Below are 22,852 nucleotides of genomic sequence, written 5' to 3' on the forward strand. Positions count from 1 at the left end.
TTGCGACCCACTTAGTGGGTCCCGATCCACAGTTTGAGAAACACTGGTGTAGAGTATGTGTGAGTGGGGGGGGGGAGAGGGGAGGGCTGACCCATCTCTGAGGCCAACTGAAGCAGTCACATCAGGTAGCTGATTGGTAGGGGTTTCTGTCTAGCTACTTGCCTCCACTGCTTCTCTTTCTCTGTCCAGTCCCTGGATTGAAAAAGGAAGATGGAGACAGAGACGAAGAGGAAACATGGAGGCAGGGCTGGCCTCAGGACTGGTACTGGTGGGGCCCAATGTGGGGTGCTCGTACAAGCCCCCCCCAACTCACCAGGCAGCTGTGGCAACTGCAGCCAGTCAACGGTGAGCCAGATACTTGTGCTGTGTGCAAAGCATGCCACCCAGAAATAGTCACCACCAACTATTTCGGAGAGGCCCATTTCAGGTCAAACAGTCTCAGGGGAGGGCAAGCAAGCCCACACTCCACTCACCACACTGCCCTGCTAGGCTGCCAGATGCTGGCTGCAGCAGTGGGAGATCCGTCTGCCATCCCAGGGCAGGCCTGCCCAGAGAACAGGCCCCAATGTCAAGACAAAGGCCACATTGCCCTAAGGTCAGCCCTGCATGGGATGAAGAGACTGCTGAGCTAGACCACTGAGAGTGGGAGGAGTGCAGGATGGCACATCATCAGGTATGGGGGGACAGCGTTTGGCATGGTGTTTCAGGCAACAGGAGATCTGAGGCTGGCCATGTGGGTGGGGATAAAAGCACTTTCTAAAGTTGATATTTGCTGCAAATAGCAGCTGCTGGGGGGGGGGGTTTAACCCCATACAGAAGTTGAGGTTGGAATCCCCCCTCCCTCTGGAGTTGCTTTTGCTTAAAAAGAAATGTGGGAAATTCCAAGAGTAGTATTCACTCACACATATAAAGTAACAGCTAGTTTGGTCCTCGCAGACTTTTTTTTTTTTCCAGTCATGTGATTCAGTCCTTAATAGGATAGTTGTTATCATCTCTTCAGCACTTTCCAGTGTGCTTTGACTAATCCAGCAACTGAGAGCTTACCAACTCATTCCCTTCCCTTGCAAAGGATGAGGGTATATACATATCCTCTTTGCACATATTTTAAAGACACACTGCAGGCATCAAGTAGGAACCTTGACACTTACTGTCCTTTAATGGGCATCTTGATAAGAACCGAAGTAAATTCAGCCAGCAAAGCAAACCACCCGAGCAAAAGTGAGGCTGAGAAGGGAAAGGAACAAGGGCCTTTTCAGAGGCGGTTGCATCTGGTAGGTATTGCAGCCATTTTAGCATCCACAGAGTAGCAACACTTTGGCCTTTGCTCAGAAACTAAGAAATCGGAGGTAAGATAGCTCATGCTTAGGGAGGAATTTGGAATTATCTTCCTTGTTGGTTTATTCTCACTCACTCTTTTAAAAAAAAATTATTTATTTATTTGTTCTAATTTTAAATATAAAACGCTGTACTTGATGCTTAAGGAAGATGCTATTGGATCCTTGACATTTGCTGTTGCCAGATACCTGGCTCTTGTTCTATCAAAAACTCCTGCTTTTAGACAAGTTAACTTGTCTTCACAAAATGTGTGACCTGTTTTTTTGTTTGTTTGTTTTTCACTTGCTCTGGGAATTTCCAGAACGCTTTATAGTTGATCCTAAGCCATGATTCCAGAGTATTAGTATTGGTTGGTTGAACAGTGTAATCTTTGTGGATAGATTTTTCCTTGTTGTGTGTCGCTTGTGTTGTGTGTTGTGTGTCGCTTTTCGGTGTTATTGTTTTGTAGAATTTGTTATAGATGTATTTATGCCATTAAAGGTCTACTACTACTACTACTACTTGATGCTTAAAATAAATAAATAAATTCTCACTCACTCAAAGGGAACATGTGTCATGCACAACGTTTTAGGCAGCTTTGAGAGCTGTATTCCACCCACAGATTGAGGACAGCATGGGGCAATTCCAAGTTGTAAGCTAAGTGCTTTGTGGGACCTGGCTGTAAAAAAAATAATGAACTGATATCACAGGGCTAATGCTAGAAGTTTAACTTTTTGAGGTGGACATTTTGGACAGCGATGGATGTAGCTGCAACTGGAGGTTTAGGAACTAGGCAGGAGGTGTGGACTGTGGGTTGAGTTGCCAGTACTGCCTGAAGAGCAAAGCAGGAGAATCTGTGGTTGTGTTTCTGGATGGGAGATGGAATGCCAGGCTGTGCCAAGCTGCAGTACCCATTGGGGCAGGATGGAGTCACTATTGAGCTGATTAGCCATGCAGTGAGAGAAGAGTGGGAGTGTGTGAGAAGGCCAGGTGACCTTGAGAACCTGTCCAGGCTTGATTTACGATTGCCTACTGAAGCTCAATGGTGGGGAGCCAGAGGAGATAACCACACTGTGGCAATACCTGGTGACTGAGGATTCTGTGATTCACATAATATATTTGTAAAAAAAAAAAACCCATTGAAAATGGTTTAGACTAGCCTGCCCAGTGGTATAGAAATACTGAAATAAATATATCCTGTGCAGAGGGTAGCAGAGGTAACTGCAGGACCTTCTAGGAGGCTGCAGGATGCCCCCAGGTATATTATGATGTCCCTGTGGTGCCAGGATCGCTGTGGTACTGTTCATTCCTGGCAGTACCAGACAACACAACTTTTGTTGTGCTAAAGTCTGTACTGTACTGTACTAAAGTCTGCCCCAAATAATTGAGTATTGGTTAAAACAGCAGTTCCCAAACTGGTGGGTTGTGACCCACCAGGGGAACCAGAAATGGGTCATTCTCCCTTAAGGAGAATAGACTAGGAATGGGTCACTGATAGCACGGCTGTCAGAGGTGAACGGGGTGAACTGTTCGGGGTGAACAGTTGCCGGATATTGTAATTTTCAAGATATTAGAATGTCTCCGTTGCTGCAGTTGCCAGTTTCACTCCAGGCTCTGTCCCTGCTGTCATTTTCACCGCAAGAGCCACTTGGAATGGAGTGGCTGCTATTGTCAGTTGCATCAACTGCAGACCAGAAGTAGGAGCTGGTGAGCTCTGCTGTGCTCTACTGAGCTCTACAGAGCATTTTGGATCATCAAGTGCTGGATGCCACAGCTTTTACTGACTGTAGTTTTGCATTCTGAAGTTTGAGAGGTCAGTCTGTCTCTTGAGCTATAAAGATGGAGCAGAGAAAGAAAGCAAAGCAGTTTACTCCTGAACTTGGATAAAAATGACCACTCCAGAGCTATCATGATAGAAACCCTGGAATCATACTGACCAAGTTAATAAAACTCAGGCAACCCAATCCAATACCCCAGCAGCCTGCACGATGCCGTGGCACTGATGGAGTGTGCGCTGCATGCTGCGGTGGGGGTGTGACCAGATGGCCTGGAGAGGAAAGTGAAAAGTGATTTTTATTGAACTCCTTGTCAGCTTCTTGTCCCCCAATGGGTATCCTTGGACTGACACCAAGGAGCCTCAGGGAGCATGCTGGGCCAGGAATAGGGAGTTAGGATCTTGCCACTGCTACTGAGATCTTCCCACTGCCTGCCGAAGACTCTGCCACCTCCTTGCCTGCTCCAATGCAGACTGGGTGAGTCAATGGTGCATGCACAGGGCCTCCAGCTGTTTGTGCCAGACTGATTACATTTTGACCCTATTCTGGACAGGCAGGGCTGCAAAGATGGCTGCCCTTGCCATTTTATCCTTACAACAGCTCTGTGAGGTAGGTTAAGGAGCTAGCCTAGTGATGCTGAGAAAGCTTCATAGTTGAAAGGGAATTTGAACCTAGGTCCTGGTTAAACCCTATAATCACTGCATCACATAGCTTTCCAATGAATGAATGCAGATACATGCCCCTTCATGTAAATTAAAATCATGGCCCAAATATAAAATATGGGATGAAGGGGAAAAAGTTTTATACTGTGACAATTCAGGTGCAACTCTTTTTGTTCTAGAAAACCATATCATTTATCTGTACCACGCACCATGCTCTGGATAATTTATGTTAGTATTTCATAATGACTTTTCATTTGCAGGAAGTTAGAACTTGGCTTGCTCCAGGCTTGAACTTGGCAGAGCAAATCATAGTTTGGAAACAACTTGTCATTTGTGCAAAACTGCAAAGCAATCAGCTTGGCTAAATCTTAGCGGTTACTTAAGAATATGTTCTGTCGGTGCGTGCTGATTCAAAGGCAGATTTAAATGTACACTTATATAAAAAGCCTTCATGCCAAAGTTCTCTGTGCAAAATTGTACTTTGAGGTTGATAAACTGGCAGTTTCACTGTGTGTGGCAACACTACAGAACGGTTCAGACCTCTGTCTGACACCCATGACCATTGGTAGGACATGGAATGGATTTTTCCCCTGAAGCAACACATGATGTGCCTGAGGGTCATGTGGAAAGGTCCTTGCATTAATATATGGGGATTGTTTTCACTCCAGTTGCAATTGAAAATGCAGCTCAATTTCATCTAAGCTGAGGTTGTACGCTTGGTGAAGTGGTAGTATATTGACTTGACACTCCGTCCCCAGATTATTCCATTTTTGCTGATATCTCAGCATGTCAAGGCAGGGTATATGTGACAGGGTGAATGTTGACTGTCACCTAAATGGGTTTGTCAGCATTCACTTGTTTATGTCTCAAGGGTGGCACAATATTTCAGACAGTCACAAGCTTATCCCTGGAATTGCCAGCAGTTACTGTCCGCATTTTCTAAATTTCAGACATTCACTGTAACATCCTAAGTCAGGTGCTTGGACCATCCAACTGAGCAGGACAGTCTTTTTTGATTGGCTCATTCCTAGTGGTAACAGCAACATCACATTTCCTAATCCAGTCCCTTGACATATTTTAATCAGGGAAGCCAGCTATTAAACATAAAACAGTATGCATGCAGACAACAGTGCCCTTCATGTCCTTGTGGAAAGATCTGATGATGCTGTGTTCTTGCACCAACCTTGTTTGGGATTTTCTTCGCTGTCCTGCTGAAGCAGGCCTTTGGAACTGCAACAGAAGGCATCTATCTCCGGACCAGATCAGATGGAAAGCTCTTCAACCTCTCCAGACTGAGAGCAAAATCCAAAGTCCAGCTGAAATGTCTGCGTGACTTCCTCTTTGCCGACGATGCAGCTGTCACTACCCACTCTGCCAAAGATCTCCAGCAGCTCATGGATCGTTTTAGCAAGGCCTGCCAAGATTTTGGACTGACAATCAGCCTGAAGAAAACACAGGTCATGGTTCAGGATGTGGACTCACCTCCCTGCATTACAATCTCTGAGCATGAACTGGAGGTTGTCCATGACTTTGTGTACCTTGGCTCAACGATCTCCGACACTCATTCTCTCGATACCGAGCTAAACAAGCGCATCGGTAAAGCAGCTACCACGTTTTCCAGACTCACAAAGAGAGTCTGGTCCAACAAGAAGCTGACGGAACATACCAAGATCCAGGTCTACAGAGCTTGCGTCCTGAGTACACTTCTGTACTGCAGCGAGTCATGGACTCTTCGCTCACAACAGGAGAGGAAACTGAGCGCGTTCCACATGCGCTGCCTCCGACGCATCCTCGGCATCACCTGGCAGGACAAAGTTCCAAACACAGTCCTGGAACTGCTGGAATCCCTTGCATGTATTCACTGCTGAAACAGAGACGCCTGCGTTGGCTTGGTCATGTCGTGAGAATGGATGATGGCCGGATCCCAAAGGATCTCCTCTATGGAGAACTCGTGCAAGGAAAGCGCCCTACAGGTAGACCACAGCTGCGATACAAGGACATCTGCAAGAGGGATCTGAAGGCCTTAGGGATGGACCTCAACAAGTGGGAAACCCTGGCCTCTGAGCGGCCCACTTGGAGGCAGGCTGTGCAGCATGGCCTTTCCCAGTTTGAAGAGACACTTTGCCAACAGTCTGAGGCTAAGAGGCAAAGAAGGAAGGCCCATAGCCAGGGAGACAGACCAGGGACAGACTGCACTTGCTCCCGGTGTGGAAGGGATTGTCACTCCCGGATTGGCCTTTTCAGCCACACTAGACGCTGTGCCAGAACCACCTTTCAGAGCGCGATACCATAGTCTTTCGAGACTGAAGGTTGCCAATACAATATACATGCATGCAGAAGCATCGCCATATCAGTGATGTACACAATTCTAAGAAATGCTCAGAAGGCTCTGTGGTGCTCGAGTACAACACTGCCACACATTAAAAAAGATGGGGTTGGACTTCCAATGGGCAATTACAACAAGGTTGATGATTACAGCTCTATCCTAACTGGCGCTGGTACAGCAGGGCCACATGGTCTGTGCTATATTCAGCACTAGTTGGGAGCCAGCTGGAGTTCTCCTTGGGGTAAGGGGATATTTGTCCCCTTACCCAAATAATGCCCCAGTCTACCCTATGGGACTACTTGGATCTTCGCCAGCTATATAGCTGGGGGAAATCTGAGCAGCCCTATGTAGGGCTGCCTGGCCTGGAAAGGAGGTTATGATACAACAGAGGAGGCTTCAGTCAATCCTGTCCTATCCCAGGCCTGATTTGCCTCCATTCTCTCTCCCCGCCCCACACTGCCTTACCTGTCTGCCAGTGGCCAGGGCTCCGAACACAGTGTTGGTAGGGTGGTGCAGGTCGCTCCACCAGTGCTGCTTACTGGCCAGGTGGATTCCTTCCACCAGCACAGTGGCTGCTACACCAGCCCAGTGCACAGATCAGATTGCACTTTTAGATGGTATACCATCAACAGAAATAGGACCATGGTCATGCCAGCTGCATGTGCACAGTAAAATTCCAATATGATTTAAAAATCTAGATTATTTTGCTGAATCAATGTTTGGGTTTTGAAGGGACACTTTTCCAAGTTGTAAAAGTTCAAGGTATAAAATAAATGGTTGCCTCAACTGGAGGACATTTAAATTATGGCTGCCTTGTCTTGGATTCACTCATTAAGTGAACAAGGAAGCTTATTCTCAGTAAATTGGCATGTGCATCTTTTGCATGTAGTGGTATGTTGGTGTTTCAGTTCTGGTTGTAAGAGAGTCAATTTGGAGTACATGCATAGCATCTTCAACTGCCATGTCTACCACAGAACACTAAGGCCAAGCAATGCAGGCACGCAAGTACACACAATGTGAAAAGAATTTCTTTTCTACTTAAAAATAATGTTTAGTGTTCTTTTTTCCCAGTTAGTAGATGCTGATGAACTAAAAGCTTTGAAGACTCTTGGTCTGTGTTCTGTTGTGAAAACATTTCACCACCAGTGAAATCTCTTTCATTTTGCTGGCCAGACACCTGCCATAACGCTTGACATATACCAGGTTCGGGGGAGAGATGAGTCTGTTCCTTTTATTTCTTTAGCAAGAGCACAGCTGTATTGCATCAAAGTCTGTTCCTGTAAGAAACTACTCTCTAAAAATAACCGAGGCTCAGAGTTGCTGTGCTTATGATGTGTGCTTAATCTGGGAATGCGTAAGGGGAACAACTCTGCATTCCCCTTTGCTCGGTACTTGGGCTGAAGCAAGGTAACATTTGAAGGAGCCATTTCATTTGAAGAAAGGACCAGAGAAACATATGAGTTCTTGAATGCGGGCTGGCCTGGACATGCAGGCAGACTAAGCAGTAATGCAGTTTGATTCGGTATAACTGGCTGCTTCAGAGGGAAAGACAGCAAGGCCTACTGCATTGGCCTGGCTGGGACAAGTACCACTGGTCACCTTCCCTTCCTGTCTCCACTAGCAGCCATTCAACCTGGCTGCAGCTGACAGAGAGGTGAGCGAGCACACACAGCTCACCAGGGACAACAGGCATTTGGCTCTTCCTCCTTCTGAACTGTCTCTCTCAGCAGCTACTCTCTCTGTCCGCAGCAAAGAAAGTTATGAAAAAGCACGGCCACTATGTCAGCTGAAACAAGTGACGGTTGTGGCTCGTCCTAGAACGGTCTCCCTCAGTACCCATTCCACTTGCTCCTTAGAACAAGCATGCAGTATTATGTCAGGGATGCATCCTATAATGGGGGGAGGGGGGGAGACACAATCAGACAATGTGCCCCTGTTTTTCCCACTCCCTCCCTGTCGCTTCTACCACCTGTCCCTATGGCCAACTCACCTGCCCTGGCAGATGGTGGCCTTGCCTCTGGTGCACTTGTGTGGCTGCCAGCAACTGCACTCACTGTGTGGAAGAACTTCAGCCAGAAGAACGCACATTCTGTTGGCAGAAGCCAGCAGATAGGATTGGACTGTAAATAAATGACCATGAAATAATTGAATATTCTGCCCCAGTTGATCCTTGCTTCGCCTTCCCTTCCCCTACTCTGTTGTCTCCCCTGGGTCAATTTTGGATTGTTAGGCTTCTGAGCAGGGCCCCTGAAAGGAATTTTAGCAGGAGGTACAAGGTTTCTTTGGGGCCCCTTCCCTTCTCCACTGGCTCTTAATGTCACATGATCATAATTTTTACGAATTACAATATATAAAACTATGTAGGCTGATACAAAATGTGACTGCTAGTCTTCACACAATATATGCAAACATTTTCTGAGATCCCAGGAAATTTTTGGGCCCCTTTCCTTTGGCTCCCACCTCCCCTTTTTGACCTCAGGTCCAGGTACAAGTTACCCCCTGCACTTCTCTCTCATGGGCTCTGCTTCTGAGGTGCCGACCACTCTTCTGATTACTTGTTAACTGCTATGTAGCCAGATGGTGCTATATTATTAATAGTAAGTAGTATAAGTAAGCCAGTGTTTCTAATTTTACTTCTCTGTTGACTTGAGGATGGGGTGAGAATGGAAGTACTGAGTTATTTAATTTTAAAATATTGTAGATTAATAACCATAGGATGTGTTGACAGAATAAGTTGTAGTATTTTGGAGGTAGTGGTTGATAGAGGTTGTTTCTAAGAAGAAATGTGCAAGATGGCAAATAGATAGTATGTCATGTTCTAACCTGCCATTGAGTTCAAGGTTAGGGAGCAGATGATTGCTGACAAACTGAGAACGCATTCCTAGGAGCACTTTGGGCTGGTGCAACTCTCTCGTGCTGGCCCAGGAGTGTTGAAAATGTGCTGTAAGGTACATTTCTACCTCCTTGTGAGTTGGTTGGGCTGGTGCAAGGCATGCACTGGCTCGCGGAGGCCAAATCTGGATGTGATGGGATGAGTTTGCACCAGCCTTCTAGGCCAGTGCAGAGGTTTGGAGAGGGTGGGAGGCACAGGGATATCCCGGGGAAGGAGGTGGGCGGGCTGGCCTGGGGAGGGGCATGGGACCAAGATCTGGCACATAAACTGGCACAAATCCAAGTAGTCCCATAGGGCTGGCATTACTCGGCATTACTCGGGGTAAGGGGACATAAATCCCCTTACTCCAAGTTGCACCCCAGCTTGCACCTAACCTGAGTTGGATACAGTGCAGGCCATTTGGCTGGCTTTTCCAGCACATGTTAGGATTTGTACTGTGAATGATCTACATTGGTGTATAATATGGAACTGAAGGTCTTGGCTCAGTATTGCCTGAGAATCGTGAAAATTTACAGGAGGCTGAACCCTTACAAATCTGACTGGTTAACAAATGTGTGTGTGTGTCAGTGAAAAAGCCTTGCCTACCTCTCAGACTTGCCTACCTCACTTGGTTGTTGTGAGAACAAAGGGATGAGAGGAACTTTGGGCACCATCCTGAGCTCCTTAGTGGTATAAACATGTGAAAAATAAATATTCTTTCACCTTTAAGGTGCCCAAAGAGTGTTTGAAATTTTGAAAATGGAGGGGAAGTCATCATGGCAAAAGCTGTGAACATGCCAAGTGATATTTAAACAGTAAGACAGTGCAGAGATCATGATGAGATGGCAAAGTTTTCCAAACTGCCCTGAATATTGGATGAAGGTTATGTCTCCAGTGATTTGTGTTGAAAATGAAATCTCCGGGTAAACTTGACAGTACCTGTTGGGTGAGACATGCAAGGAATGTGAAGGGTTCTAGTAAGGCAAGTACAATTTCTCAAGGTTTTTTCTGCAGATCCCTAGAGGAAGCAGTAGGAAATTCCACCCAGCTTTTAGCATTTGCATTCTTCACTATATTGAGGCAATCACTCCAGGAGGGTAAGGCCATGGGAATTGTACACAGACACATCTTCCGAGATGATCAGGCACACATGAGATTTGCTGTATGCCAACTTCCCTCGGGGCCTTTCCATCTGCTTTCTCTGATGTTGCTGATGAGAATGCAGATTTGCATAACTGTTCGGGATGGGAACAGATGAATCTTAAGACAGCTTGGGAGATTTGCCCTGCAAAAACTACAGACTGGCACAAATTTGTTGCATGTTCCCAATCCTCTGGCGGATTTCATTTGTCACTGCCGATTCATTTATTTCTAGTTTATTCCTTTGGAGTTTAATTTAGCTTCATTGTGAAGAGAGAAATGACTTGACCTCTGTCATCCTTGCAGAAGTCATCACTGCTGATGGGAAATAAAACAAACAAAAATGTATACTGTTATGCCAAACAGTGTTAATATTTTTCTCATTCATGGGACAAAATACTATCCTAAAACAGTAATTACCAGAATTTATATACATGCAACAACAGAATTTATATACTGCTTCTGAAAGGCAAAGCATTTCGTATATATTATCCAGCTATTATTCTTACAACGTTGTAAGGTATTATCCCTATATGGCTGGTATCCCTTAATGGCTAAGAGACTGAGGGTCAAATCCTATCCAACTTTCCTGCCCCGGTGTAGCTGTGTTAGTGGAGCGTACACTGCATCCTGTGGTGGAAAGGTAGTTACGGATGTCTCCACAAAGTAAGGGAATGCTTGTTCCCTTGCCTCAGGAATGCACTGCAGCTGCACGGGCGCTGGAAAGTTGGATAGGCTTGGGCCCTGAGAACCCTATCCTGAGCTCAGCGCGCCAGCCCTACACCAGCGCTGAGTGTCACACATGTGCCATAAGACACACCCACAACACTCAATGCCAGGTCAGCACTGGCACTGGCTCAGCACCAGTCAGTACTGAGCCCAGCACAAGCCAGAATCCCACCCCACGCCGCCCGGAGCAAAGGAAGAGCTCCGGGTGATGGAGAGGTTTGCCAGGGTAGGGGAAAGTGGTGGGAGGGACTGGGGCAGGAGGGGGGTAGGACTGGCAGAGCTCCACTCTGCTGGATCCAGAACCCTGCGTCAGGCCTTTTGACCCGACATGGGGCCTCTCTACACCGGCAAACTAGCCAGCGCAAACTTTAGTAGTCCCATTTCACCCTTCCCCCAAGGAGATGCATAGGTGTGCATAGGATGCAGCAGCAGCCATTTTACTGTCACTGCTCCTCTGGGTGCTGGGCAGCTCAGGAGTGGGTTGTGAGATGTGAATCTGGACTGCCCTCATTTTAATTTCACTTCTGCCATGATCTCATTAGCAGTACAATCCTATGAATTCTACTTACTCAGAAGTAAGTTCCACTGTGTTCAGGTGAGTCTTCTACTGTGTTCACTGTCCTCTCCGTCAATGTGCATAGGATGGCAATCTAGGTGACCTTAAGCAAACCACTCCCTGTGCAATATGAGTCCAATAAGGCTTCCTTTCCAAGACTGTTGCAGGGGTCACATTATCTTAAGTGCTTTGCACATGTAGAAAGTGCTATACGACTGCTATGTATTATTGCAAATGGGGTTTTCCCCAACTGAGGCTGAGAGGGAGTGGCTTGCATAAGGGCAGCTAGCGAATTCATAGCAGAGGTGAGATTCAAAACAGGAACATCCTGATGTGCTTCTCAGTCTTTTAGCTGCCATACATGTATATATACCCTGAGTGAAGATCCCTAAAAGGTGTACAGCAGGGGTGTCCAAAGTTTTTGACAGGAGGGCCATATCATCTCTCTGACACTGTGTCAGGGGCCAGGGGAAAAAAGAATTAATTTACATTTAAAATTTGAATAAATTTGCATAAGTTTACATAAATGAATATATTAAAGATGAACTTATATGAATGAATGAAGGTCTTGCAATAGCTCAAGGCCTATAAGAGGCCTTGCACAAAGTAAGGCTGGCCTTTCCTTTGCTGCTGCTACTGCATCACAGACATGAAACAACAAGCAGTGGAGAGAGCCCTTATCCCACAGCTCACGTGTGAGGTCAGACAATCGCCCTCACACTGAGAGCAGTTGCGTAAGGCCAGTGTAGGCTCCAACAAATCTCTGGAGGGCCAGAGGCTCTTGGGAGACTGGGAGCTCCCTGAGGGGCCTCAAGGGCCGGGGTTTGGGTACCCCTGGTGTACAGCATGGAGTGGTATAAATAGGTTCTCAAACTTTTAGCAATGGGACCCACTTTTTAAAATGAAAATCTGTCGGAACCCACCAGAAGTGATGTCATGGTCAGAAGTGACATCATCAGGAAGGAAAATTTTTAACACCTCCCCATACAACAAAATCAAATCCAGTTAAGGGAGTAAATTAAATGTTTACAATAAGTATAAATTTAAAAATGTATTTAAAATAAAGAAGAAGCCTCCTAACCCTGCTAATCAGTTGCTGATCTGTTTTGAAAAAATTCCCCGAACATCCCAAAGGCTGCAATCCTATCCACATTTTAGCCATTTCATATGCATTGGAATGAATGGGGTCCCTCTTGGAATTGGCTTATGACCCACCTAGTGTGTCCCAACCCACAGTTTGAGAAACATGATGTTTTGATGTTTTGAGAAACAATATACATGATGCTTCAAAGACTGAGAGAAAATATAATAGGATCTGTTATTGCACCACCGTTGCACTGACAATCACATGTTGGCTTCTTGTGTTCCACAATCGTCTCTAGTTAAAGAGTTTTTGCTGGGCTTCAGTAAATAAGTTTGAAATATGAAGCTGAGTCAGATCATTGGTCCAACTTGCACAACAATTTCTATGGTAGAGTCAGCTGCTGTCAATTCTAAGGAAGAGGCCTTTCTGTGATCTTGCAACCTGATATATTTTTAACTCTAGATTGCTGGGACTAAGATCTTCAGCATGTAAATCATGTGCTCTTCTACTAAACTGTGCCCTCAGTCAAAACTTAGAAAGTTCAAAATGGCCTCCACAAATATGATCAGCCTTGCACGCAAGAAATGTGTGTGACTGATTTCAGTACCTGTCAGATAGCTGTCTGTTACTAACATTAAACTAACACAAATTTGCATGCCTCAGAGTCTAACCTGAAGTTAAACCATACTTCTACAGTACCTATTTATACATTCCTATCATATAAAAGCAATAAAACCGAATCACACCAAATTTTTATGTGTGCATCTTATCAAAACTGCTATTTCAACAAATTAGAAAATCAGTCCTGGATGCGTTTCAGGCTTCTTGGCCTTTAGCAGCAGCATGTACATTATGTATTTAGAGCACACTTGAGAATCCACCCTCATCTAAAGAAGTTGGTTTGGCACAAAGTGCTCCAGGGAGGTAGGAGGATTCATACTGCAGATCCCCAAATCAAACTGTCTGCTCTATGGGCAAGAGATTGTAGCACAAATATAGATTGGATTACATTTATTGTTGAATGTGCTCACCTGGTTGATTTTGAGCATCTTATCAGGAAGTGATATTTTCAAAGCATTGCACCACTACAAAAACGGCAGCACTAGGGACTAGCGGTTTGGGGTTACTTATGAAGCTGCTTTATGCTGACCCAAATCAATGGGTCCATCTTGTCCATGATTTCAGATAAGCATTTTTCCCAGTCCTCCCTGGGGATGCCAGGAACAGAACCTGGGATTTTCTGCATACAAAGTAGATGCTCTTCCACTGAGCTGCAGCTCCTCCCTAGATGGCCTGTTAGATTCTCTATTCATTCCATTATAACATCTTCATTGCTACTCAACAAATCAAAGAGGTATGACAGGCGGGTGGAAATGGGAAACTCTTTCATTCCATGACCTGTTGTTGCTGGAATGTAAAATACTGATTTTGATTTCCATCATTATATGCCAGTGTAACCAGGGCTAAAGTTCAGCCAGCGGAGACTGGCAAAATATACCAGCACACTCTTTGGCACCAGAGCCAATTTCAGTGGTGTTTATTCCTGTGTTTTTATACAATATCCTAGCAAGACACCGGAGAGTTTTTCCAGTTCCTTTTAATTTGTTTTCTCCAGTTCCTTTAAAGTGGATGTACTTTGAGGAAGAGAAATTAGCTCAGACCTATGAATGTTTCCTGGCCAAACATTATACAACTGTAGCATGGTATGGCTACGGCAGTACTTGGTTACTGGCCTGACTGCTGGCATTTCTGTTTCTTGAAGCCTCTTGGCAAGGTGTCCAGTTTAATCTGGTAATTCAGCTCTTGCAAAACTTATCTTGCTCAGCATAATTGCTAATAAGATTGTATATGAGCAGTTGGGGAAGAGATTGTCATTACTTTTTTAATTGATCCTGGAACTTTGTGCATAGTGCACAACACCTCAGTGTTGGTCCTGAAAGGCTGAAGGGGCATTATCCATGCTGAATCTAAGCATGTTGAGGGCTGGTCAGATGGAAGACCACCAAGATGCTGTCTGAAGTTGCATGATAGGTGGGAAAAACCCAAGGAGTGAGCACTGACTGAAGAAAAAACCTCAAGCTCATGGGCAGCCTGGCAATTGAAAGAATCCATCATGCAACTTTCCAATTAAAAGTGCAATTCCAAGCGCTCTATTGACTGGCATAAGTCTCTTGCACCAGCCAAGGAGTGTCGCAACCTGCTGTAAGGCACATCTGAGATGGCTCAGGTGTTGGGAAGGCTGGCACAAGGATGTGCGCTGGCCTTCCCATGCCGCTTCCTGGACTTCTGCCAATAAGTTGTGCTGACTAAGAGTGGCTGACACGCGAGGTTGGGGGGCTTTTTTGGGTGGGAAGAGGGTGGGCAGTGGAAGCGTTGGTGGACGAACCAGCCCGGGGAGGGGGGTGGGACTGGCCTCCAGCCTTTTGGCCAGATCCAAACTCTGTTCCTGGTTCAGTCCGCCTTACATGGGGCTCCTGAATTTGCATCAGTAATTTCACTGGCGCAGATTCAATTAGCTCCTTTGGGATGGCTGCTGCGCAACACAGAGTAAGGGGAATTAATTTCCCTTACTCCAAGTTGCACAGCAGCAAACCCCAACCCCACACTGGACATGGGGCAGGTCAGCTGCCCTGCCTGTTCCAGCACCAGACAGGATTGGGCTGCTTGATAGTAAGTGATGCCATCTGGATGCCATCTGCTGGTCTTAGCATCATATCGAAGATGGTCATCTGGGTAACCCCACGTTCAAATCTCACATTACTTTTGAATCCACTAGATGGCAAGAAGTAAACCTGAGTTTTCTAAGCCTCATGACCCACCTCTGTAATATGAAAATATTACTACTACTACTACTATTGACCTACCTTAAAAGGATATTGTAAGGCTTGTTGAGTTTGTGACATGCTTTGAACACTGAGGAAAAGCTACACAATGCTAAACATCCGATTATTAATTAGTTTTGGCATTCATTTCTGCAGTGTGCAAGGAAGAACTTTGTGTGCAGACTCATCTGGCTTCACTCAAGATCCTTGTTATTCTTAAGCAATCCTGCATAGCTTACCGCGTACCCAGAGAAGCCTAGGATGCTCTTAGTCGGGGTCTGAAGTCATTTCCTCTACTCTGATTCCAGAGACGCAAGCAGAGTGGAAAATTATCTTTGATCAAAGAGCTAGAGATAATTGCTGTATATAAATATGTTGGTGGCAATTCTATAAATATCCAAGTGTTTCTAAGCAGAATTAGTGCACACACACACAAAAAATTGAGTCAAATGAGCTTAAGATAAGCCAATAATAAAATCAACATGATGGTTTAGGAAGAATTTTCTTCCCTGTTTCTGCCTAGCACATTTCTCCTTTAGTTGCGATCAGGCGTAGACAGACATGAAGAACCCTCAGGCAAAAGGAATTGCCAGCTGAACAAGAGTTGGAAAATTTTGCCCACAGGTTCTCAAAGGAATCTCTTGATTTACTGAGAAATAACACATGGCAATGCAGTCCTGCAGCTGGGTGAATACAGCAGCCTAATTAATTAACGTGGGAACCCGCTCATCATTCACATTTCTGACACATTCCTGCTTGCTGTGATATGGCTGGATCTAGGTAGAACTTGGTGCTTGCAAATATCCCCAAACTTATCTTACTTGAGTCAATGCCATTATATATAGATGCAATTTTTATCTTATACAGAGAGTGAAACTACAGAATGTTTTGAAGAATGCATGAATTTGCCCCCATCCCCCCATTTTTTTTTTACACCAATGGAGTTTTTTAAACTTTTAACCAATGGAGGTGGGCTATGAAATGCTGCAAAACCAGAGTGGGCAGGTAGGAAGTTTTACCTCTTAGCCCTCACTGTGGATCCAACCCTGATTATGCAAGTACTGTGCATGAAAAACCCTTCCAGGAATAAGTACTATTGACTATCATTGTTAAAAGCATATACAGAGTAGCCTGTGAAAAGTAGATCTGCAACATTTCCCCAAGTGCAGTCACATACCATGGTAGCATCTAGTCTAATATATTAAAATTAAAATATTGCAATGAATGGGGACCCACCTGAAATTGGCTCATGACCCACCTGGTGGGTCCCGACACACAGTTTGAGAAACACTGGCCTAGAAAATTGGGTTTTTTTGATCACATGCAATACCTATGGTTATGCAATGGTAGAACTTGAAGGTTTATCACCAAAAGATGTGAAACAATAGTTTATAGCACAGGGTAGTGAGATGCTTTTGCACCCTGTAGCTTAGAGATTGTTAATTTTAAAACATTTTTTCTGAAACATTTTCAACCAACAATGGGGCTTGATGGGAGGTGGGAAAGATTTTATTAAAAATTCAGCCTTCACAGTAGAGTAGCTAGAGGGGGTGTAATGCACTAAGTTTTGCAGGATGCCTCATCACAGCGTGCCATTCTGGGCTGCTAGAGCAAAACGGAGGTGTTCTTCTGTTGTGTTCCACTGGCCCAGAATGGCTCCAAAGGGGAGGGGCTGCTTGCACACCGAGATAAGGCACCCTGCAAAACTTAGTGCTTTGCATCCCATCTAGCTACACTACCGAGCCTTCATGTTTTGCACAGCCACCTGTTTTGTAGTATAGGCCAATGGTTCCCAAATGGTGTGCTGTGGAGCCTTAGGGCACCACAGTTCACTCACAGTGGTGCCACAAGCTGTCCCTGGTGTCCCCTCATACCAGTTTTTCCTGTGGGTATACTAATTTTGTACCCCTTTCAACTTCATGCTCCATTCCATTTTATATGTGTCTTTCCCCTATATTTAGAGTTATCCTTTCTGAATTTTGTGTTCCTGTTCACCAGTTGTAGCAGATGGCCCACTTTGGACCCAATTTGCCTTTAGCGAAGTCTCTTTTGTTTTCACTATTGCTTTAAAAGTATCAACAATGTCTGGTTTTCTCCCAGCACCTAATCTGTGAAGCTGGTCTACTGTGTCCCCCGCTGCCTGGTCTCACGATAGCAGAAAGCTGCTTTCTTAGTGGTCCTGTTGGTTCAAGGAGAAAGCCTCTCAGGCAATCTCTTTTGTGCCAACTACAGTTTCCTTAGCTGAGAAAATGCCAAATCATCCAGCCTGACCTGGGTTCAAACTTCTGTTCAGGAAAGCAGCTCACCTTTCAGGCATTAAGTGACATGTCCACGGTCTTTCCAGAACCAGACTAACACCATATGCTTCAGACCAAAGTTACACGGTTTTCCACACTGAACAGTTATCTCCAGTGCACAAAGAAACTGTACTCTCTTTTTGTATCTTTTTGCAGATGATGGTTGCTGCTGCTGTTGATTCACTCCCACTATTCTGGGCTGCCATGACACCTTCAGGTGACTCAAACTCCCACCCCAAGGGACCCTCCCCCAGTACATAGGCAGTAGACTAGACTTCCAGGCTAGAATATGCACTTTCCAGGCTGGCTTGAATGACAGTGACATATCTCTAGCAGTAGCCCCTGGTTTGCTAAATTAGCTGAATGTATGGCAGTATAGCTGAATGTTGCCAGGTCACACAAGTAAGAACTCTTTAAAACCAGGGGTTTCCAAGCTCTGAGTCAAGGCTCCCCAGGAAGCTGTGGAAACCAGCCAAGGGAGCTGCAGAATCCTCTTGATAAACCATCTGTCCTATATAGTGTATAGAATTGTAGCCTTAATGGGGAGCTGTGTCCAATGGCCCAATAGGCCAAGGGAGTGTTTGAAACTGTTGCTTGTTCTCCAGAGAAATCTTGGCTCTTGTTGAGTGAAGGCTTTTGTTAGTTGTGCATGACCTCTATAGGAAGTAACTACTGAGTCAAGTGAGAGATTGCAACAGGACACAAAATATTTTGGTTATAGGGTGCATGATATTTCCGCAACCAAAATTATATTCTTGTCTGCCAGGAATTCACAATTTGTTCTTTTCTCATATTGCTTCTCCATAGGATTATAAGGATGGATGGATGGACACACACACACATTCACAGAGGAAAGAGTTGGACAAAGATCAGCTCAGTCTCTACTGGGGAAAAAGCCCTGCTTTCTTTGTAAAGAGACTGCTAGGATATAAAATCAAAACACTGGAATCAACACAGCAGAATTTGGCAGTCTTGCTTAAAAAAAAAAAAAAAAAAAAGGCATTGGCATATTATGCCACAGTTCTTAGCCTGAACTTTAGCCTTGGTTGAAAACATATGAGTATGTTACTAGCCAATACAATTAAAACTCCAATAACTAATGAGACATTTGCATGGCAGCCATTCATAAAAATGGTATGTTTGAAATGGATTGATGAATTGTGACCTTCATGATGGCATCCTGCTGAAATGGTCACCCATTTCTTCCCTCTTTCACACCTCTGTTCTGAATTGAGAACTTTTATAAGCTTAAGAAGATTGTTAGGCAGTGTCCAAGATTGTCCACGTTAAAGCAGTGGTTCAGCCACTTTTTCCAAATTCATATAAGTGAACTTCTTTAGGGCTGGCATTCAAAATGCATTCCAGGGGTCCTTCCATGGAGTTGCATCTAAGAATGTTCAAAGGCCGCCATATGAATTTTTATGACACAAGTGAAATGTTGGGGGGGGGGGTCTCTGCCCATCTTGCCTTTGCAGTGCAATGTGAGAAGAACAAGCTCGCACAAGATTGACCCTTCCCTTGAGTGAACAAAAACATTGCAAGTTGGTCAGACAAGCTCGGGATTGCACAACTCAGTTTGCTTCCAAGGCCTGGGGGCAATAGTGTAGCTAGAGGGGGTGCAGATCCTCAAAAAAGACATAGTGGAGATGGAAAAGGTGCAAAAGAGAGCGACTAAGATGATTACGGGGCTGGGGCACCTTCCTTATGAGGAAAGGCTACGGCGTTTGGGCCTCTTCAGCCTAGAAAAGAGATGACTGAGGGGCGACATATACTGAGACATACAAAATTATGCAGGGGATGGACAGAGTGGATAGGGAGATGCTCTTTACACTCTCACATAATACCAGAACCAGGGGACATCCACTAAAGTTGAGTGTTGGGCGGGTTAGGACAGACAAAAGAAAATATTTCTTTACTCAGCGTGTGGTCGGTCTGTGGAACTCCTTGCCACAGGATGTGGTGATGGCAACTGGCCTGGGCGCCTTTAAAAGTGGATTGGACAAGTTTCTGGAGGAAAAATTCATTATGGGGTACAAGCCATGATGTGTATGTGCAACCTCCTGATTTTAGAAATGGGCTATGTCAGAATGCCAGATGCAAGGGAGGGCACCAGGATGAGGTCTCTTGTTATCTGCTGTGCTCCCTGGGGCATTTGGTGGGCCGCTGTGAGATACAGGAAGCTGGACTAGAAGAGCCTATGGCCTGATCCAGTGGGGCTGTTCTTATGTTCTTATGTAAAGCACTAAGTTTGCAGATGCCTCACTGTGCCATGCAAGTGGCCACACCCCTTCTCCTTTGGAGCCATTCCATTCCAAGTGAATCCCTCTGTTTTGCTCTAGTGCCTGGAATGGCTCCGAAGGGGAGGGACCGCTTGCATGGTGCAGTAAAGCTACCTGCAAAACTTAGTGCATTGCACCCCCTCTAGCTATGCTACTGCCTGGGAATTTGCAGGAACTGTGCATTGTGGGCTCATTCAGGAACAATACAGTTCCCTGAAGCTTTATCAATCAGTCTTTTGGGGCCTTTTGTACGTCCTGTCTGACCTAGGAAGATTAGTGCCCAGCACTTAGATGAAAAAAGGAACAGCAGTTTTGGGGTCATTTGCTTCGCTGTTCAAGGAAAAGTTCTCAGCATGCAATTTTGACATGAAAGTTGACACGTACACAAAATCAGCTTAGCTCTCAGTTCCCATCCCTGACTCTGGTCTGGCCTCTTAATGGCAGGCACTGCCCCAGCCCCTCTCATTCTTTTGCCTGGCTAAGATTAGCACCTGGTTGAAAATGAACTTTAAAAGCTGATGGTGATGCTGGCAGGAGGCAAGGAAAGCTTCAGACAACCCACCATCTCCGTCACATGACTGAAGGGCCTCCTCTTTCCATGTGTGAAATTGGACTGCAGCCTTGGGGGCCTTCTGGACTCTTTATTGCAATTCCCAAATGTCAAGAGTGCCGTCTTTCTTTCTTGCTTGTGATCTCTGTGTACAGCTGCATGCCTCATGGGTACTGCGTCCCCAGAAAAGCTCAGGATATAATTTGCAGTTGCATGTTATCAATGTTCTCATTAAGAGCTTGCCATGTTCTCTCCAGATGTTTATCAGAAATGACCTCATATAAGCACGCAGTCTCAGAGGAACTTTGCTTCCTTATGGATGGATTTGCAGCCGCTGTTTGTGCCCCTAAGAATTCCCTCCACAATTCTTAACTTCTGTTTTTTTTGTTTTGTCTTGTTTCTGGCTGACCTGGGCAACCCAGTCCTATCCAGCTTCCTCCATGCTGATGCAGTGGCACCAGCATAGGCTGCACTGCATTTCAATACTGGCAGGCTCCTTGAGGCAAGGGAACACTTGTCCTCTAGCCCTGGGGTAAGCCACAGCAGCTTCAGCAGGGACCTGCGCCAGCTAAATAGGTGACACAAGCCCTCATTGCCTCATGTGGGATACAGCACACACCACTTCCCCCTTCCACACATGATCTACCATCCCCGCCCCATCGCACCCTCTCCCACTCCATTACACCCCTTCCATTCACCACCCCTGCATGGTTTGAGCAGCCCTTACCTGCTCTCTCCCTTGGCATGCACTCCATCTGCATCTGGTACTAGCAGGACAATGCAGGCCTTCCTGCCAGCACCACTGTACTTTACAGTACATTTGCGACAGCCTAAGCTGCCAGGACATGTGCTCTGCGAGTGTAAAGGGGGGATAGGATTCTGCTGTAAGTGTCTACTGTACTACTGATGTTGAAATTTGAAAACTGTGAAGCTTAGAGCAAATTTCAGGGTTCACTCAAGGAGAAGATAAAGCTGATAATTTTGAAGGGAAGCCAGATAAGCTTCTATAAGACTAGTAACATTTTGTGGGGTAACCGAACTTCCCCCCAGAGAGGGGGTATCTTACTTGTCCATTGTGAGCAGTTGATATCCATGAAGGTATTAAACAACCACAGTGCATTAACAGTGATTTTCCCAGCTATCAGCTTTTTGTAAAAGCACACTTTGGACTGACACAAGTGAGACAGAGGGCACTAACCAGATGAGACACAATTTTATTTTTTAACATGAGTTGGGAGTTGAAAAATGTGTCAGAATTTATTTACTCACAGAATGAAGACACCTAATTAAGTACATGTAACTAAAAGGAGAATGCCATTTTTCAGTCATGATTTCGTAAGCAAAGCAAAGAGCAAAATAAGAGGAATAAGACTATCAACAGTGGTGTAGAATCCATTATTCGCAATCTACCAATGGCCCAAACATTTTTTTTTTTCATTTATATCTGTGACTTGCAGTTGTAATTTGGAAGAAACCTCTAAAACATAAATAACAGCAAATTAGTCATGATTAATTTTGCATCTTCAAATAATATATTCATGCAGGCTGTACATTTAGGAAGGAATACTCCACAATATTATTTCTCTGGATGGTTTACAGGTGTCATGCCAATGAATTTCTTTAAAGATCTGTTTATCCCTCATGATGCCAAGAATTCAGTCTCTGATTAGTGGGGCCACACTGAAGAATTTTCTTGAACCAATCCATTTCCACCTCTAAATGGTCATATCAGTTCTGGTCTACATCTGCAGCAAAGTGAGCTGGCAGATAGAATCTGGACTATACCACTAAACAGTACAAGCAGGAAGAGCATTATGAAATACCCCTAATTTGGCTACCCTACAAGGGGAGCATCCACAAATGAAATTGTGCTGGTTACTTTCTGACTGTGACCCATCGGTCACTTATAGCATAACGTTGTTTGCTAAGGCTGCCAGAACTATTCGTGCCAACTACCTGGAGGAAATAGCGGTAGACTGTCAAGGAGACTCCTTAATATGATGGGTGTAGGTCCCTTAGTGCTTGATTTTGATTTTATTCCATTTTATTACTGTTTGTATTTTGATGGACTGGACTGATATATTTATTTCATTGTGATGGCTGTTAGCTAATACAATAAACAATTTTGACTTTGACCAATTTATTTGCCTGTGTCCCAAGTATAGATGGTGTGTGTATGTGTATATGGGGTGGTTGCATAAATTGAATTTGGCATTGATCTGCATTGACCTATGTTGGAAAGCAGGACATAAATAATTGGAAGTAAAGAGATAAAATGAAGCAACTAGTGCAAGCACACATTTTCAAACATTCCCATTCTTCAGCACTAAACTATTTATTGAGTTAGTTTGATTAATTAGATTAGCTTGGGAAAACGGTGCCTTGCCCAAGACCACTTAGTGAGCTTCATAGCTATGCAGGAATTTGTGCTGCTTTCAGAACTGTT

At 44.9% G+C, this 22,852-nt stretch overlaps 1 long non-coding RNA gene across 1 annotated transcript; it reads left to right on the top strand.

Moving 5' to 3' along the window:
* The first annotated feature begins 1,036 nt into the window (after positions 1-1,036).
* LOC136641796 (uncharacterized) lies at positions 1,037-22,541 on the top strand. The gene is made up of 3 exons (XR_010793919.1): positions 1,037-1,271; positions 17,734-17,794; positions 18,385-22,541. It is a non-coding gene; the product is annotated as an uncharacterized lncRNA (long non-coding RNA).
* The last annotated feature ends 311 nt before the right edge of the window (positions 22,542-22,852 follow it).

Source organism: Tiliqua scincoides, chromosome 2 (genome assembly GCF_035046505.1).
Source record: "Tiliqua scincoides isolate rTilSci1 chromosome 2, rTilSci1.hap2, whole genome shotgun sequence".
NCBI classification, from domain to species: domain Eukaryota; kingdom Metazoa; phylum Chordata; class Lepidosauria; order Squamata; family Scincidae; genus Tiliqua; species Tiliqua scincoides.